We start from the raw sequence: 10,795 nt of genomic DNA on the forward strand, positions 1-10,795 counted from the left end.
TTAGCGCTAGTCTGTAGGTAGCGTCAGCTAGCGCTAGTCTGTAGGTAGCGTCAGTTAGCGCTAGTCTGTAGGTAGCGTCAGCTAGCGCTAGTCTGTAGGTAGCGTCAGCTAGCGCTAGTCTGTAGGTAGCGTCAGCTAGCGCTGGTCTGTAGGTAGCGTCAGCTAGCGCTAGTCTGTAGGTAGCGTCACCTAGCGCTGGTCTGTAGGTAGCGTCAGTTAGCGCTAGTCTGTAGGTAGCGTCAGTTAGCGCTAGTCTGTAGGTAGCGTCACCTAGCGCTGGTCTGTAGGTAGCGTCAGCTAGCGCTAGTCTGTAGGTAGCGTCAGTTAGCGCTAGTCTGTAGGTAGCGTCACCTAGCGCTGGTCTGTAGGTAGCGTCAGTTAGCGCTAGTCTGTAGGTAGCGTCAGTTAGCGCTAGTCTGTAGGTAGCGTCACCTAGCGCTGGTCTGTAGGTAGCGCCAGCTAGCTCTAGTCGGCTGTACCTGCGCCCAAACTTTTTAAAATAGTGAGCCAACATGTATTCAGCACTTTTATGTCCATGACTGATCAAAACTAGTTTTCTCATGTCTCTCTGCAGCAGACATATGGTGAACAATATGTTTGGAACATCGAATCGCAATAAAATCACAGTATTGAATCACACTACATATAGACTCACAACACATATCGTATCGTCGTGTCGGTACCTAAACATGGTGATAATATTGTATGGAGAGGTCCCTGGTAATTCCCTGCCCTAACTCATAGCGCATCAGGAAGAATGATAAAAGACTAGCTTTATACTGATGTGTTGTTGACCTTACAGTCACGCTATCTGTCCCTTCAGGGATGCTAGACACAGGCTATTGTGCCCCGCTATAGGGACACAGATAAATGAAGCTATTGGGGTCTTTTTTTTCCATTGCCAAAGTGACTGCAGTAAAGCAACCAACACTGTGGGATAACACAGTAGGTGGGGTGGTTCAACAGCTAGCCTACTTCCTTTTCCCCAGCTGATGTAATATGGATGGAAGGACTTTAAGTCTTTAAGCCAGGTTCTTATGTCCTTAGAGAAACACAGAGACTTAAAGTAACAACCCATTCTATCTTCTATTGGCATAGGCTAAAGATATACTCTGATTTTCCCAAACACAAGACTCCAGCATCAGTACAGAGTTATAGAAACAGAGATATAGAAACATAGCTATAGAAACAGAGTTATAGAACAGAGTTATAGAAACAGAGATATAGAAACATAGCTATAGAAACAGAGTTATAGAAACAGTTATAGAAACAGCTATAGAAACAGAGTTATAGAAACAGAGATATAGAACAGAGTTATAGAAACAGTTATAGAAACAGAGATATAGAAACAGAGTTATAGAAACAGAGTTATAGAAACAGAGATATAGAACAAAGTTATAGAACAGAGTTATAGAAACAGTTATAGAAACAGAGATATAGAAACAGAGTTATAGAAACAGAGTTATAGAAACAGAGTTATAGAAACAGAGATATAGAACAGAGTTATAGAACAGAGTTATAGAAACAGAGTTATAGAACAGGGTTATAGAAACAGAGTTATAGAAACAGAGATATAGAAACAGAGTTATAGAAACAGAGTTATAGAAACAGAGTTATAGAACAGAGTTATAGAAACAGAGTTATAGAACAGAGTTATAGAAACAGAGTTATAGAAACAGAGATATAGAAACAGAGTTATAGAAACAGAGTTATAGAAACAGAGTTATAGAAACAGAGTATAGAGTTATAGAACAGAGTTATAGAAATAGAGTTATAGAAACAGAGTTATAGAAACAGAGTTATAGAACAGAGTTCTAGGTACCCATCCTTCATACCCACTCTAGGTATCTATCCTTCATACCCACTCTAGGTACTGGTCCTTCATACCCACTCTAGGTATCTATCCTTCATACCCACTCTAGGTATCCATCCTTCATACCCACTCTAGGTATCTATCCTTCATACCCACTCTAGGTACCCATCCTTCATACCCACTCTAGGTACCCATCCTTCATACCCACTCTAGGTATCTATCCTTCATACCCACTCTAGGTACTGGTCCTTCATACCCACTCTAGGTACCGGTCCTTCATACCCACTCTAGGTACCGGTCCTTCATACCCACTCTAGGTACCGGTCCTTCATACCCACTCTAGGTACCGTTCCTTCATACCCACTCTAGGTACCGTTCCTTCATACCCACTCTAGGTACCGGTCCTTCATACCCACTCTAGGTACCGGTCCTTCATACCCACTCTAGGTACCGGTCCTTCATACCCACTCTAGGTACTGGTCCTTCCTACCCACTCTAGGTATCTATCCTTCATACCCACTCTAGGTACCGGTCCTTCATACCCACTCTATGTACTGGTCCTTCATACCCACTCTAGGTACCGGTCCTTCATACCCACTCTATGTACTGGTCCTTCCTACCCACTCTAGGTACCCATCCTTCATACCCACTCTAGGTATCTATCCTTCATACCCACTCTAGGTACCGGTCCTTCATACCCACTCTAGGTATCCATCCTTCATACCCACTGTAGGTATCTATCCTTCATACCCACTCTAGGTACCGGTCCTTCATACCCACTCTAGGTATCTATCCTTCATACCCACTCTAGGTATCTATCCTTCATACCCACTCTAGGTACCGGTCCTTCATACCCACTCTAGGTATCTATCCTTCATACCCACTCTAGGTACCGGTCCTTCCTACCCACTCTAGGTATCTATCCTTCATACCCACTCTAGGTACCGGTCCTTCATACCCACTCTAGGTACCGGTACTTCCTACCCACTCTAGGTACCGGTACTTCCTACCCACTCTAGGTACCGGTCCTTCATACCCGCTCTAGGTACCGGTCCTTCATACCCACTCTAGGTACTGGTCCATCATACCCACTCTAGGTATCTATCACTACTTTAGACCAGGGCCCTTCACTACAAAGAGAATATGGTTCCATTTGGGACGTACACTAGATAATTCCTTCACTATCTGGCAGAAAACCATTCTTCAGAGAGCTTAAGGCTTCAAGGCAAGGCCAACAGGTTTGCGAAATCCTTGTGTTTTTTTGTTGTCCTGGCGTGTTTTTCATTCACAGGCAGCTCTTTGCTTTGGGAAGAGCCAGTAGGTGCTTTGATGTTGTGACTCATCAGAAGATGAAGACAGCCAATTGCTTTCACCTTAATAATAAGCTCCCCATCCCCCGTTCTGTGTATTAGAGAAATTAAAGGAAATACCTGGTCAGTTGAACGACTGAATCCATTCAACTGAAATGTGTCTTCCGCATTTAACCCAACCCCTCTGAATCAGAGAGGAGCGGGGGGCGGAGGGAGCAGAGGAGAGATTAACCTTTTTTAACATTTGCATTTTCCTCCCCCACAAAAACATTATCTCTGTTTTTCCAGTTTGAGACTCCTGGAGTTAATTGAAATTCCTGTTAACTTTATCACGGTGGAATTTCAATTAAAGAGGAGCTCTAATTGAGATTAATTCAGTCCAGGGATCTAGTAACGCACAACATAGGGATGGAGGCAGGTGAGGAACGGACTTTCCCTCAGTAGTAGCTGGTAAAGATGCAGGTCATTAAGACAGACTTTCCCTCAGTAGTAGCTGGAAAAGATGCAGGTCATTAAGACAGACTTTCCCTCAGTAGTAGCTGGTAAAGATGCAGGTCACTAAGACAGACTTTCCCTCAGTAGTAGCTGGTAAAGATGCAGGTCATTAAGACAGACTTTCCCTCAGTAGTAGCTGGTAAAGATGCAGGTCATTAAGACAGACTTTCCCTCAGTAGTAGCTGGTAAAGATGCAGGTCACTAAGACAGACTTTCCCTCAGTAGTAGCTGGTAAAGATGCAGGTCATTAAGACAGACTTTCCCTCAGTAGTAGCTGGTAAAGATGCAGGTCATTAAGACAGACTTTCCCTCAGTAGTAGCTGAGTACTAGCTAAACCAATGGTTACAGTACATAACCTAGCCCTGCCTAAACCAATGGTTACAGTACATAACCTAGCCCTGCCTAAACCAATGGTTACAGTACGTAACCTAGCCCTGCCTAAACCAATGGTTACAGTACGTAACCTAGCCCTGCCTAAACCAATGGTTACTGTACGTAACCTAGCCCTGCCTAAACCAATGGTTACTGTACGTAACCTAGCCCTGCCTAAACCAACGGTTACTGTACGTAACCTAGCCCTGCCTAAACCAACGGTTACTGTACGTAACCTAGCCCTGCCTAAACCAACGGTTACTGTACGTAACCTAGCCCTGCCTAAACCAACGGTTACTGTACGTAACCTAGCCCTGCCTAAACCAACGGTTACTGTACGTAACCTAGCCCTGCCTAAACCAACGGTTACTGTACGTAACCTAGCCCTGCCTAAACCAACGGTTACTGTACGTAACCTAGCCCTGCCTAAACCAATTGTTACTGTACGTAACCTAGCCCTGCCTAAACCAATCGTTACTGGGATAGAACATGGCATAGGCCTATAGCCCAGTTTAGCCCAATGGTTTATGTGATATTACAGATGACATAGACAGTAACAGTGTTTGTAGAGACAAACACCCTGTAAGCCCAATGTTTGCATCTGCCAGTAAGTGACTATTAAACCCCTTACTTAAAGGCTGGTCAGGACTTAGTGCTGTTACATCAATCCTCTGAGACCACAGCCCACTCAACACACAGCCAGCCAGCCAACACAGACAGCCAGCCAGCCAGCCAGCCAACACAGACAGCCAGCCAGCCAGCCACCCAACACACAGCCAGACAGACAGCCAGCCACCCAACACACAGCCAGACAGACAGCCAGCCAGCCAGCCACCCAACACACAGCCAGACAGACAGCCAGCCAGCCAACACACAGACAGCCAGCCAGCCAGCCAGCAGCCACCCAACACACAGCCAGCCAGCCACCCAACACACAGCCAGCCAGCCAACACACAGCCAGCCAGCCAGCCAGCCAGCCAGCCACCCAACACACAGCCAGCCAGCCAACACACAGCCAGCCTAACAACAGTGTAAAAACAGCCCACCCACTGACATTCAGGAGACACCCTGCCCATTTGTTGGCCTAATACATTACAAAATACTCTGTTCCCAGATTTAGTCTAGGCCTAATTGATGTTTCTGTTTTGCAATCCCTGAGTCAATGTAAGCCTAAGCCTGTGAAATTACCATTTATTTGTTTTGTTTCCAAATCTAAAGCAGTCCATCCGATGTTATGTGTCTATTTCCAACCTCCCACCCCTGACATAGACTGTTCTCTCTGCTACCGCACGGCAAGCGGTACCGGAGCGCCAAGTCTAGGTCCAAGAGGCTCCTAAATAGCTTCTACCCCCAAGCCATAAGACTCCTGAACAGTTAATCAAATGGCTACCCATTCTGCATCATCTTCTATTCTGACGAGGCTACATTCTGCATCATCTTCTATTCTGACGAGGCTACATTCTGCATCATCTTCTATTCTGACTAGGCTACATTCTGCATCATCTTCTATTCTGACGAGGCTACATTCTGCATCATCTTCTATTCTGACTAGGCTACATTCTGCATCATCTTCTATTCTGACGAGGCTACATTCTGCATCATCTTCTATTCTGACGAGGCTACATTCTGCATCATCTTCTATTCTGACGAGGCTACATTCTGCATCATCTTCTATTCTGACGAGGCTACATTCTGCATCCTCTTCTATTCTGACGAGGCTACATTCTGCATCATCTTCTATTCTGACGAGGCTACATTCTGCATCATCTTCTATTCTGACGAGGCTACATTCTGCATCATCTTCTATTCTGACGAGGCTACATTCTGCATCATCTTCTATTCTGACGAGGCTACATTCTGCATCATCTTCTATTCTGACTAGGCTACATTCTGCATCATCTTCTATTCTGACGAGGCTACATTCTGCATCATCTTCTATTCTGACGAGGCTACATTCTGCATCATCTTCTATTCTGACTAGGCTACATTCTGCATCATCTTCTATTCTGACTAGGCTACATTCTGCATCATCTTCTATTCTGACTAGGCTACATTCTGCATCATCTTCTATTCTGACGAGGCTACATTCTGCATCATCTTCTATTCTGACGAGGCTACATTCTGCATCATCTTCTATTCTGACGAGGCTACATTCTGCATCATCTTCTATTCTGACGAGGCTACATTCTGCATCATCTTCTATTCTGACGAGCCTACATTCTGCATCATCTTCTATTCTGACGAGGCTACATTCTGCATCATCTTCTATTCTGACTAGGCTACATTCTGCATCATCTTCTATTCTGACGAGGCTACATTCTGCATCATCTTCTATTCTGACGAGGCTACATTCTGCATCATCTTCTATTCTGACGAGGCTACATTCTGCATCATCTTCTATTCTGACTAGGCTACATTCTGCATCATCTTCTATTCTGACGAGGCTACATTCTGCATCATCTTCTATTCTGACGAGGCTACATTCTGCATCATCTTCTATTCTGACTAGGCTACATTCTGCATCATCTTCTATTCTGACGAGGCTACATTCTGCATCATCTTCTATTCTGACTAGGCTACATTCTCATGTATGTACTGGTTCCCCTGTCCGAAGTCTGGTTCTCCTTTAAAATGTCCTATCCCTGGACACTGACATCTGCACTTCTATCATTAGGCTGTTGCCTTTGCTTTGAAGCCCATCAGTGGTGCAGCTGCTGCCTCTCTGCACAGTGAGAAAGGACCCCTGGGCTTTGGCAAGGCCTTGGTCTTCGTCCTAAATTGCACCCTATTCCCTATGTAGTGTACTACTTTGACCAGGGCCCTGAGCCCTGCTTCTGGTACTCTAATCTTCATGCTGTGTGGTTCAAAGGCAGGACTCGACTGTTGACTGACTACCTTTACGTATTTCTCTCTCACGTGTGACAGTGTTTTTCCTTGCGTGGTCAACATGTTTTCCTCCTTTGACATTCCGATACAGAGGACACCGTTGGTTAAAACGGGAACAGACACGGCATGGCAGACTGCTTACATTTTTCCTCTCTCGAACAATTGTTTTACTATTTTCCATAAATCATGACAACTGAGTTTGTGTTGAACACTGACAATGTTTGTCAGGATTAGCTTAGTTATTGACGCACAGGACAGAATAAAATCGAATATGATAGGATAGAATCGAGACTGTTGACTGGCTCCAGAAGAGGAAAGGTGCAGTTTACTGAGTGAGTATATAAACACCTCTCTGGTATATGTGGCAGTGAGGTTTCCAAACCACATGGGTAGGTTGTGTCTATCTTCCTGTCAGAGTGTGATGGTAGGATTTGATCTGACTTGTCTGTTCTGTATGGTGTCACCACTTTAATCTCTTGTGAGGAAATACATGATGAAATCCATCTTAATAGCCTAAAGTTAACTCATAGCTGATGTCTCCATCATTCCAGCATGCATGAAAGTATGCAAGAATTTGGAGACGTTTTTACACATCTGCTTCCCGTACAGCTGTTTCCACAGCACAACAGCGTACTTGTTGTGTTGCCAACAAGACATCCCAGTGAATACAAAATCTAAATCACTTCTCCACTATACTCACTTCAGCTCAATCTAAACAGTAGGGTCAACTTTGTTTCCTCAGTCAAAAACCACGATGCTGTTTCCTCAATCTTGAGCGTGTAACTAATGGTGTACTCTTGTTTGCACATTCATCAAGCCTGCTGCAAATAACTGCATAGCTCTGCCAAGCAGAAGTAACACATGGTTTTCTTCCCCCGCTTAAATTATTTATTCTGACAGAGGAAGATATTTAGCTTCATTTTAAGACTATCTGACCCACACATGACTTTATTATAGTCCGAGACAAAAATCTATTGACACTATATAACCAATCAGTCAATCCTTATGTCCCTGCATAGGGTCATAGTCGGTCATTGACCGCTTGCCTTCACAACATGTTGCGCCGCTCCAGAGAACCTGACGTGCCACACAGGTGGGTTCTATAAACGGGTCCCATACTGTGATTCCATGCTCTGGAGCACGAATATAAAGCTAACTATATTCATTATGCACACAGTTATCCACCACCTTGACAGACTGACAGCAACATGTGGCATGTCATATGCATACGCATGAAGGTATTACAGAAGCCGACTAGCTACTAAATCAATGACAATGCAGCTTTAAAAGCAGGACACACCGAGGCTGGTACAAGCAAACGCTCCACACGGGCTGGTACTGTCTGTCTGGACAGTTATCCGGTGAATTCACTGCATGAATTCTGCTCAAATTCACATAGGGGTGCCCCACTAAACTGATAGTGACAGCCTGGAATAAAACACCGTTCGCCCTAGTTAGCCTGGCTACAGCCGGTTACCTCACATTAGCTAGCAAACTCGTAGCTAAACCCTTAACAACTCCTCACAAATAACGGTTTAATTAACATCATACTTACTCCACTAGCAAATGCGATATCACTCCTCGTCCAACTTCGGCAGGATTTCTTCAAAAACACACTGGCATTACAAAACAGTCAATATTTTAATCAGCCGTTGATATCTAGAAATAGACTATAATATTTATATCCAGCTCTCTTCATAGCGCCGACCCGGCTCCGTCTTCCGCCATTTTGGTTGTGATGGGGAATACGTTGCGTACCGCAGTTTTGTTTGGCTGCTGTCGGGTCACCCTATGTCATTATAGGAAGCACCAAAATAACATTTCATTGTGTTATAGCTGTGTAAAAGATGTATGAACTACACTATCTATAAACTAATAATTAACTTTTTGCAAACTAAGTTATAAAACTTTGATTGTAAAGATTCTGACTTGCAAGCCTACACAAGTACTGGTAAAATACATAAAAATGCATAGGACTATATATAAAATACATATAATACATGATATACAAAATTGTAAGTATACTTTAATGTGAAGTGTTATTAAAAATGTTAATTTCCCAGACAAAAACAAAAATATAAACGCAACATAAAACAATTTCAATGTTTAATTTTTTTTATTTAATAAAATGAAACAATTTCAAAGATTTTACTGAGTTACAGTTCATGGATTTCACATGACTGGGAATACAGAAATGCATATGCTCTGTTGGTCACAGAGAAAAGGTAGGGGGTGTGGATCAGAAAACCAGTCAGTATCTGGTGTGACCACCATTTGCCTCATGCATGGCAACACATCTCCTTCACATAGAGTTGATCAGGCTGTTGATTGTGGCCTGTGGAATGTTGTCCCACTCTTCTTCAATGGCTGTGCAAAATTACTGCATATTGGCGGAAACTGGAACACGCTGTCGTACACATAGATCCAGAACCCAAACATGCACAATGGGTGACATGTCTGGTGAGTATGCAGGCCATGGAAGAACTGGGAGATTTTCAGGAATTGTGTACAGATCCTTGCAACATGGGGCGTGCATTATCATGCTGAAACATGAGGCGATGGCAGCAGATGAATGGCACGACAATGGGCCTCAGGTTCTGGTCACAGTATCTCTGTGCATTGACATTGCCATCGATAAAATGCAATTGTCTTCGGTGTCCGTAGTTTATGCCTGCCCATACCATAACGCCACCTCCACCATGCAGCACTCTGTTTACAACGTTGACATCAGCAAACTGCTCTCACACACAACACCATACCCGCTGTCTGCTATCCGCAAGGTACAGTTGAAACTGGGATTCATCAGCGAAGAGCAGACTTCTCCAGCATATGATATGTCACACCTGTCAGATGGATGGATTATCTTGGCAAAAGAGAAATGCTCACTTACAGGGATGTAAACAAATGTGTGCACAAAATTGACCATTTCCCGGGGTCGTTTATTTCAGCTCATGAAACATGGGACGAACATTTTACATGTTGCGTTTAGATTTTTATTCAGTGTAGATAGCCTAGCCCTAGATCCTATCATAATTATAATTCCCCCACGGAGTTTAGTACTAGAAAGGTAGACTAATCAGAACTATTCTTCCACCTAGTGGCAAATCACATTATTCTTCAAATCCATTTTTTTTTTTTTTTATGTGGGTTTTCATGGGTTTTTTATGTGGAGGTATACACTGAGTGTACAAAACATTAGTAGCACCGTCCTAATATTAAATTGCACCCACTTTTTTTCCCTCAGAATAGCCTCAATTCGTCGGGCCATGGACTCTACAAGGTGTCGAAAGCGTTCCACAGGGATGTTGGCCCATGTTGACTCCAATGCTTTCCACAGTTGTGTCATGTTATCTGGATGTCCCTTGGGTGATGGACCATTCTTGATTGAAATTGTCTCGATGTCCTTTGGGTGGTAGACACGGGAAACTGTTGAGTGTAAAAAAACAGCTGCGTTGCAGTTCTTGACACACTCAAACCGGTGCGACTGGCATCTACTACCATACCCTGTTGAAAAGCACTTAAACACATTCCATGTCTCAAGGCTTAAACATCCTTATTTAACCTGTCTTCTCGTCTGATTGAAGTGGATTTTACTGGTGACATCAGAAAGGGTTCATAGCTTTCAACTGGATTTACCTGGTTAGTCATGGAATGAGCAGGTTTATACAAGTAGTGTATTTTAATCGGCTTTCTAATGGCACCACCCATCAGAACATGCCTTCTCTGTGGATCTGCGCCGTATTTTAGGGGGAAAAAGTTAGGTTCTACCGAGATTTGAACTCGGATCGCAGGATTCAGAGTCCTGAGTGCTAACCATTACACCATAGAACCCCGTGCTACTTATTCATTCATATTGTGTATATAAATGTTATCTATGTAATAAGAATACCACTGCACTGTAGTGGTTATTTTCTGTGG

At 43.6% G+C, this 10,795-nt stretch overlaps 1 protein-coding gene and 1 non-coding gene across 7 annotated transcripts in view; both read right to left on the bottom strand.

Moving 5' to 3' along the window:
* Positions 1–8,614, bottom strand: part of LOC139575519 (C-myc promoter-binding protein-like) — a 252,682-nt gene extending 244,068 nt beyond the window's left edge. For all 6 annotated transcript variants that reach the window (XR_011674965.1, XM_071400535.1, XM_071400533.1 and 3 more), the window contains exon 1: positions 8,433–8,614. The gene's annotated coding sequence lies outside the window, so the exon portion shown is untranslated. The remainder of the gene's footprint in view (positions 1–8,432) is intronic.
* A 2,022-nt stretch (positions 8,615–10,636) lies between these two features.
* Positions 10,637–10,708, bottom strand: trnaq-cug (transfer RNA glutamine (anticodon CUG)). The gene has a single exon. It is a non-coding gene; the product is annotated as a tRNA-Gln (tRNA).
* Between the last annotated feature and the right edge of the window lie 87 nt (positions 10,709–10,795).

The sequence above is a fragment of the Salvelinus alpinus genome, chromosome 5 (assembly GCF_045679555.1).
Source record: "Salvelinus alpinus chromosome 5, SLU_Salpinus.1, whole genome shotgun sequence".
Taxonomy (NCBI): Eukaryota; Metazoa; Chordata; class Actinopteri; order Salmoniformes; family Salmonidae; genus Salvelinus; species Salvelinus alpinus.